The sequence below is a fragment of the Vicugna pacos genome, unplaced genomic scaffold (genome assembly GCF_048564905.1).
Source record: "Vicugna pacos unplaced genomic scaffold, VicPac4 scaffold_20, whole genome shotgun sequence".
NCBI classification, from domain to species: Eukaryota; Metazoa; Chordata; class Mammalia; order Artiodactyla; family Camelidae; genus Vicugna; species Vicugna pacos.
In genome coordinates this window covers 41754686-41763762 of record NW_027328741.1, presented here as the reverse complement: position 1 = coordinate 41763762, position 9077 = coordinate 41754686, and the positions used below count along the sequence as shown (strand labels likewise).

The following is a 9077-nucleotide window of genomic DNA, read 5'->3' as shown; positions in this document are numbered from 1 at the left end:
CAAACTCCTGCTTGATGTCCTGTCTTCTCCCTTGTGGCCAATTCCTTCTTCTTTCTTCCTACAAGTTCTCCTGTTATGGTAAGTTAGCCCTTACTGTGCACATTCAATTGGGAAGGCACAAATTAAATATGTGAGGGGATGACATGCATATTTAATTCTTACTTATACATAAATACAAACACACAGGACCTGTGTCTTGGAAGATGTCACTTCCTAATGTGGGCAAGAGGATTGTCTATAGTTCAATCAATGATCTAAAAGCAGTTTTGTAGGATATAATGAAGCAATGCCTGAGTTATAAGACAGAACAACCCCTGGATATGAATCAGTGGCACCAATCAGTGGGGGCACATGTGTGCACACACACACCCATGCACACGGAGCAGCCTTGGAGACACTCCATCTGTGCTGATGGAGCAAAGTCATACTGGGGAGATGAGGAAAAAGTGCCTAATACAATCAAACCACGACACCAGAGGAATGGGTAATAGGAGTCAATTGAATTTTCTGATTAGCTGAAGGTCAAACAAAAACACTTTTAGTTTCAAACATCATTACTAAAAATTTCCCTAAAGCACAGGAGCCTGTTTTCCTGCCTTGCTTAGTGTCATATGCCATATTAAACATGACAAATTCATGCTTCTCTGACTGTGGATCGGGAAAGGCCTTGCTGTCCTATTCTGAATATTAGTCTATGTTTTGCAGCACAGTGGATACTGAAAATGGGGCAACTTGAGTGAATGGGAATGGACATAACCTAGCAGTCACTGACTCTGTGTGATTTGCCAACTTTCTCCAAAAAGTAATGGTAGTAAGCAAATCAGATAAATTCAGGGCTCTTGGGGTGGGGAGTCTGGTGGGCTGACAGCTGGGTGGTCTCAGACAGCTGTTTTACTGTGTAAAATAGTGACTATGATCCACAGTGACACATTGTCAAATTCTTGTGCCTGTAGCTGTGATACCTGGCCAAGTCTGTGAAGCCAATTTTATCAATGGTGAATAATGAAGATAACTAACATTCCCTTTCCCTGAGGACCATCTTATGTGACATCCATTCATTGACTCACTGAGTTCCCTAAGCACACTTTTTGCTGCATAACAGTCTTAAAAAATGAAGCAGGGATAAAATGAAGCTCTGAAGTGTTGAAGCCTTGCCCGAAATCATGCAGATGGGAAGACGCCGTGCTGGGAGCTAAGCTCGGGCCAGACTACAGAACCTGAAGGGCCCAGCAAGTCCCCTCACCCAGGAACCTGGCCCACAGCCACTTCCAGGCCCTGTTCTGTTTCTATGAGTGCTCATGGGAAAGTGCCAGGGACTTAGCGTAAATATGACTTGATTAAGTTATTCAAACTGGGATAGCCTTTTGTTGGGGACTGTAACCTGGGAGTGAAACTGGCAGTGAAGTAAGGGAGGAAACAGCCCTGGTTGTAAGAATATTTCTAGGGAAGAAGGTTCCCTGATGGGCTGGCATGGGAATCGCTGTGGTTGTGAGCCCCCCGTTGCCCTGTGGAGGTGTGGGCAGGGAAGGAGAGAGGCTGTTCAGACTGGTCATAGTCATTACAGTTTGTAAACAGCTGAGTTCTGTTCCCTCACAGCTCAGACACATGCAGGACATGAGGATGCTTAGCTAATGACCAACAGTGGGTAGCAAAGGCCAAGAGTGCGGTGGGGAGGAGAGATGGGACCACCTTCTGGAAGAACTTCTGCCCCAGGGGTCCAGGAATGTAATTAATGTTTGGGGATGCACAAAGGGTTTGTATGGCCTCATCAGGTAGTTCCTACTTTAAACTGATAGTCTGGAATATATGGTAAAATACGGTGGAATGACTGCTCTTATTTTAGTTTCTACAAACTCTTAAACGGATGGATTTCTATCTCCATTATACAAGCACTGCTGGGTAACCTTTAGAGCCATGTGAGGATCAAACGAGTGAGTACTTATTAATATTATTATCATGCTTCTACTGAATTAACACTTCAGCAACAGTATAATGGCCATGCTTCTTAACAACTGCCTCTGTAAGATCTCTTGTAAGTCACAAATAATAATTATAAAGAAAATATATTAAAATAATAACAATTACATTTACAACAAATATGTTGTTTATAACGATGATAGTGTTAGCATCTCCCTCTCATATTAAACAATACCCAACACTGGATTCCTTAGGAAGCAATGCCAATACACGTTTGGACTTTTCAAAGTCTTCAGCCCATGAAGCCATTTTACTCACATTGGTCCACCACAGCCAGAATTGCTGTTCCTTGTATGGTGGGCTGCCACGCTGTGATATCCTGGGCTTTTTCTGGCACCATGCGTCTATACTGGGTAGTCAAGTTTCCACATACCCACTCTGATTTGCAATATATTGTTCTCCAGAGCCAACAGAGGGGCCAATGGAAAGAGGCCACAGATAAGGTGGTGAACCCAAACTGAATACCTGTTGAAGGAATGGACACACAACATGGAGTGGTGGATGGATGGAAGGACAGCATCAATTCCTTTACTCCTGTAAAGAGAGAGGGGCAAATGGTGAACTAAATCCCAAAGAGAAAAGACATTCATGGTAATAATAATGTTCAACAGTGAAAGAATCCAAACAAAAGGCAAATATAAAATCTCTCGGAAGAAGTCTCATTACAACCTGTTTCTTTCACGTATATACCCTTAGTAGGAATAACATACTTAAAAATCTTCAACCAACCATAGTTGTTTGCTAGTAATAAACTTGGGAATCTTGAAGCATATTATTCACTCTCAGTGTTGAAATAATACAATCTTGGAAGATGATTTGTCATTGAGGATTAAGAAAAAGAATATTGTGGTTGTATATAAGAATTTAAAAAGGAATAAGGAATGTACTTTTGGGAAAGCTCTGCATAGAGAATGTTGGAGGAAATGCACTGAAAATAGGCAAGTGAGCAAGCTCCCTTGAGTCTGGGAAGGTGAGTGCAGCACATTCAGAGAGTCTATGAAGTTATTACAAGTCACAGAAAGGTATGCAATTAAAGTGTCTTCCTAAGCAAAATATCCTTCTTCAGGAATTTTTATCTTGATATTTCTATGGTCTGTGTGGTCACAGGAAGTCAAAGTTACGGTGGTGGCTTAGAAGTTCTTTTCTCTCTGTCTGTAGTTTACAGGGCATTGCTACAGATGGGGCAGCAGAGATCTGCATAAGCTCTTCCATGGGGTGGGGGAGCAGTTAGAAATGATAAGGCCAGAGATCTATAAGACTTTTAGACCCTAACTGACAGACTTTTAATTAAACTAGCACAGGTATGTAACTAAGACAGTGGATGAGAGGCAAGTTTGTAGTCCCTTTAGTGTTACTGCTCAGTCAAGGGATAGGGACCACTCTGGCCAGGAACGGCAAGACCGTGGATGGGGTGGATGGGTAGGAGGCGCTGACATTTGCTTCTGACCTGAGAGGCAGGGGTGTGTTGCAGAAAAGCCGACAGTGCTGGAAAGATGCCTCATGTCCACAGCCCAAAAGGAGCTGTCATATTCAGGGAGGTCAGAGAGCAAGAACCAGAGTTAGTGACGCCAGAGTGTCAGCAACGTGGCAGCAGTGATGTCAGTATCTGTGTCCAAAACCCACCTAACCTTACATGAACTCATCTGCCTACAGGGGGCAGGTTAGTAGCAGAAATGTGGGGAGTGGGTGCAGCCACTGGCAAATTGGCAAGTGGACATCCTAATGAAAAGCACTGCTAACAGTCACCATATTGGAAAGAGAGCCCCCACACTGTCAGATCCCCTTCTTATTCAAGAGAAACTAGAAATTAAGACTTCATTAGCAATCATCCCAGTTCAAATCCAGAAAAGATATCATTTATAATGACAACAAAGCACAGGCTATTCAGAAATAAATTAATGAAAAATGTTAAAATGATTCTGATAAATGACTTTAAAAAAGAAAAAAATGATGATTGAATGAACAGTAGAATGCACCACCCTCTTCAGTTGACAGATTCAAATTTGGGGAACATAGAACATTTTTTCTCCAAAATCAATTTAGTATCTGAATGCAAATTTAGTTAATAATCCCGAATGGATTTAAGAAAAAATTCTGAAAGGTGATCCTAAATTTCTTCCAGAAATATACACAAATGTACAAATAAAATAATGAGGAGGGATGTTTGAAATTGTAGTATTAGGGACATTCTGGAAAAGGATAAAATAGGACCAACTGTAGGAGATATTAATCTATGGTCATGGAAACAGTATAGAAATAGTGCACTGAGAGTATGAATGAAATAGAATACATTTCAAGAATAGAAGTGGATATTTAAGAGATTTTAGTAATATTATAAAACTGACACTTAAAATCAGTGGATTCAAGTACTGGTGTAATTTGCTAAATCATTAGAAGGCCTGGTACTTTGTCCTCACTTTTGACATTAAAATAAATTCCAGATAATTTTTTAATTAAAAAATAAAACACTAGAAATAACCCAACATGATTTAATCTATTCAGATATTCAAGCGAGAAGAACTTTCTAAAAAGCTTTTGGAACAAAGACCAACAAGAGCAAAGGCCTAGCAACTCAGCAAGGCCAGAAACGCCCCCTGTAAAACAAAACTGACCCTCGCCCAACTCTCTCTCACGGCCCTGTATTGCTCTCTGATACTTTCTATACTTTCTTCTTCCATTTAAAGTCCAGTTTCTTGGAGAAGTGCCTGCGCTGATGACTCCTCCAGGGCTCAGAGCCCTGCATCCCCCACGGCCCTCACCGCAGCACTGAGACAGGAGTTGCACTGCCGGTGGCTGCGTGTTGCAAACCAGTGGGCATTTTCAGCTCCTGTTTATTTGATTACCAGGTAGCTTTTGCCATGGACAAATATTTTCCTCTCAGTGGAATGTTTTCCCCCCTTAATTTTTGTTTTATTAAATAAATTTTAAAAGCCCAGGCAGAAAAGTGTGTGTGCACATATGCACATACTCAGATACAAACAGATCTGTTTTATAAAGGCTACCTAAGTGTAGTCCTCCTCTGCCTTTTCCTCAGTTTAGACAATTAAAGGTGGGCTTTAGCCCTTGTTTTTTTGCCCCACACACCACTCTTTCTCACTATACTCCTTTTAGTCAGTGTTCAAATCCCTCTTTAGCAAGGTTACAGCCTTCTCTGTGTTGCCTCATCTAGTTTTCTCTCAACTGCTCTGCTATTCTTCTCTCTCTTGGTGGATTTCTCTCCTCCCATTTGCCATGTACATGGCACTTTCCCCAGGGCCTCGTCTTCAGTCCTCTGCCGGGTAAGACTGAATCGCCCCCACGGCCTCACCCACAGCTCCTCTGAGTTCCTGACTGGTGAATCCAGCTTAACAATGGACATCACCCCTCAGATGTCCTGTAGACACTTCGCACTGAAAATGCCACACACAGAACCATCTCCTCGAAACCAGCTCCTCCCCTTACACTCCCCCTGCAGATCCGCTCCACGGATGGGTCACTGGAAAGTCACCCTAGCATCTCTGTGGCCTGCCGCCCCAGCCCTGCAGTCCCCCCTGCAGCAGTCACCACTTCTGCCGCCCATGTCTCTCTCCTTCTGCCCAAGGCCTCTCTGCAGGCGTGTGCCACTTGTTGTCTGGGTTACCTGGGGTGGTCCCCGAAAAATCCTCTCCCCCCAAAATATGGGCCTCCCCCCAAAATAGTATCTTCCATTCTGCTTCCAGAATAACCAGATATTCTGCAACATAAACATTATGCAATTTTCTTACTTACAAATATTTCAATATATCCCTGTTTCCTTAAGGATACATTGAAGTATAAGCACACAAGGCCCATTGTGACAGAGGCCTTCTGCACCTGATATTCCCACCTATGGATCCTTTGTTCTAGCCCTACTTGTTGTTCTTCAGTCTGGCCAAGCCGCTTCATGCCATGTACTCTTATATGTCTCTTCCTCTCTGCATGAAGTGTCCACTTCCTCTACCACAAAATAGAGAGCTAAATTCCTTTCACCTTTCAAGATTCAGTTCAAATATTTCCAGCTCTAGGAAGTCCAATTTGTGTTCACCTGTTTAGCAATCCATCAACTACTCGCCATGCCTCGCCTGGCCTGGGGAGTGCAGACACCACGTCTTACCTGTCTTGGTCTCCCCAGCAGTTGATACAGTGTTTGGCATAGCAGTGCTCAATGTCTGTTGGTTGGGTAAATAAATGAATCAGTAAAGAGATGAGAGGTCTACAATTCCCCCCAGTTACTCAGCTGCCATTTTGGAAAGTTCATTCTTCGGAGTTAAGGAAATGTCAGTGCAGGTGTTGGGCAGACGGAACAGAGGTGAGGGCGTGGGGGAGACAGGCCTGGTCCTGGAGAGTGCAGGAAGGCATGGGTGAGATAGCACTGGAGAGAGAGGGAATGGAGGGGGCGGGTGAAAGGAGATGTTGAAGAGCAACTGATATTAAATGCAGTAAATTAAATGGAGAACATAATATATGAAGGGAAGATCAAGTTAACACAGCAAGGGTGGAAAAGGCAGTACCAGAGATGAAGAGCTCTCACTTCATCCCTCACAGCATTCCACTTATGGCACCCGCCCTCTGTGAAGGCAGCGTCAAATTCTTGAGAGACTGGTGTTTGTGCTGTGGGTGCTCTAAGTACAAAACGGTATCTTATGGCTTCCAGATTTTAAGACTGATAGATTATTTCTCTTATGTCCCATGTCTGAGTTCTCAGACAGCAGGATCATTCGCTGGTGGGGGGAGAGCTATTGTGGTAAACAACTCAGAGTTACTCTAATAATCTCAAAGGACAGTGGGGAATTCAATAAAACAAATAAAAGAGAAATTTCACTCAGAGAAAACCATATGTCATATAGAACCTTGTGGGGGCATTGGGGGCAATGTTACCGCCACCTCATCTAACAGTTTTATGTGAGTGTGCTGAAAATCCAAGCTCAAGTAACTTAAACACGTATGAGAACCAGGGTCCAGGCTGTGGTGCTCCAGACATGGACGGGAAGATGAAAAGCCTGACTACTGCCTCTGACAGGATCAGTGCAGCCAGGGAGCACAATGCACACGGACACGATCACGCACCATCAAGACAAGAATCAAGTGCAATTCATGCCTAGAAAGGACAGTAGAAAATCTCTAAAAAGTGGAGGGGTCCCTGCCAAGGCATGGCAAGTGTCCTTCCTGGCAGAAAAACAGATAAAAGTACTTCAGGCGAAGGAGACTAGTGTTGGTGGCTGAGAGCGAGGCCTAACGAAGCACGGGTAAAGGGCTCCAGGGTCATCTGTCACAAGCTATTCCCCTTCAGCAGCTAAGAGGCGTAACTAAAATGGCAGGTGGGGTGTCATTAATGATCACGAGGAAAACTGGGAGGAGGAAACTGAGGTCAGGAGATCACCACCAAAGGCACTTTATTTTAGAAGAACAAAAATATTTCAAAAGCACTAGGAAATTCTATCTCCCATGAACGAAAAGAACCCAAAATAAGTTTCACTCCAGCATTGAATACAGAATAACAGACGGCCTACTTTCAGAAATGGATTGAATTATCTAATTAGTCAGGGATTTTTTAGATAATACGAAAACGAATAAATCTGAACAATCTCTCTAGAATAGCTGTTACTCCACCCTGTTTTGTAGGGTAGAGTTAGGCTGAATTATTTAATTTGTATTTTAATTAGACTATAAAGTTCTAAAAGCCCTATCAATTTTTCCCAAAAGCATACAACTTTTCCTTTCATGAACTTTATTTGACTTAAGTAGAACAATAACTTTTTTCCAAGGCTTTTTTTGTGTGTGTTAAAATACCAAATGATATGATGCCCCCAGAATGTTGTTGTTATTATTAATGCTGATAATAGCCCCAATAAGACATATTTACCATTATGACTCATTTTGGATTAACAGGTCATTGGCTTAAAGTCCTTTTGAAAATAAGAAGAATAAACGAACATAATTTCTACACCAGGGACAGAAGCTGCACCCTTAATGGCACCTGGTCACTAAACACAACAAAAGCAAAGATGAAACTCAAATCAGACACCAGATCACAAAGCATAGCTGACTGAAGATGCCACAAGGTGACCTTTCATTCACCGAGGGAACCAGATGTGTTTCTATGTATAATGTATATTTTTAAAAGCAATTATTTTATATATAGAATGTAATTTAGGAAAAAGAAAACTCCCTCTATCTGTAGACTTATAAACAGGAAGCACAAAGTGGTGCCTTTGCAGACATGAATCTGCAAGCATAAATGCGAAGCCTATTAACAAAAATCTTTTCCTGTCTCCTAAGCTTAAAAAAAAAAAAAACTACTTCAAGGCAGTGGTGAGCTGAAAGGGCTCAGATATAAAACGTGCACATCATCAGCCTTCTAGCAGATATAAGTGCGCCATGCATAATAGAAAAGATAACGTTTCCTATGGAAATCTATTTTGAGATGCAACAATTAAAAGGCAACTGAGAGCTCAAAACCAAGTTCAACCAAAGAGAAACAGAGCCCAAGCAAATGTACAGAAATGGACAAAGACATTGGAGAAGGAGGAGATCTGTGTTCTACCGATACTCCAGATCAGCAAATTCATTCTGAATTCAAGCCAGTGATGTGCCATGAGGTCACTCAAGGAATCAGGCAGAAACCATCGGCCAGAAGAAATAGGAACAATATCAAAGGTAGGTGTGAGATGTGGAAGGGGTGACCCTGTGAACCTTGCTGCCATGAGGCAGGATGCTCTTGCGGGCTTTCTGCACCGGCTGGCTGGCTCACATGACTCTGTTTAGAAGGATATCAGCCAACAGCTGTGCCACAAGGGCTACAGCCCGAGCTGAGTCATATCTAGTAACGGTTCTGAGTTCATCCTTAGACGACATGACCAGAAGGATTTGAGAATCAATGTTGGAGACGTATCTGAATGAGTATTCCATTTCATTCCTTGGCAGTAAATCTTCAGCTTTGTACAACATAAATATTGACAAAGATACACACAGGCACCCTATTTGAAAGCCTGACAGCATAATTGCATCTAATGGAGAAAAGCGGGCTCCGTGTCGGTATGCTAGGTCATTGTTTGGCTCGGTAACCGATGCTTCTGAGACCCAAAGCATATTCTAGTATAACC

General features: G+C 42.5%; 1 long non-coding RNA gene across 3 annotated transcripts in view; it reads right to left on the bottom strand.

The window, feature by feature from the left end:
- Nucleotides 1-2177: 2177 nt before the first annotated feature.
- The window catches only part of LOC140694002 (uncharacterized), a 55124-nt gene continuing 48224 nt past the window's right edge, over nucleotides 2178-9077 (bottom strand). For all 3 annotated transcript variants that reach the window (XR_012069726.1, XR_012069725.1, XR_012069724.1), the window contains one exon: nucleotides 2178-2442. This is a non-coding gene — a long non-coding RNA (uncharacterized lncRNA). The remainder of the gene's footprint in view (nucleotides 2443-9077) is intronic.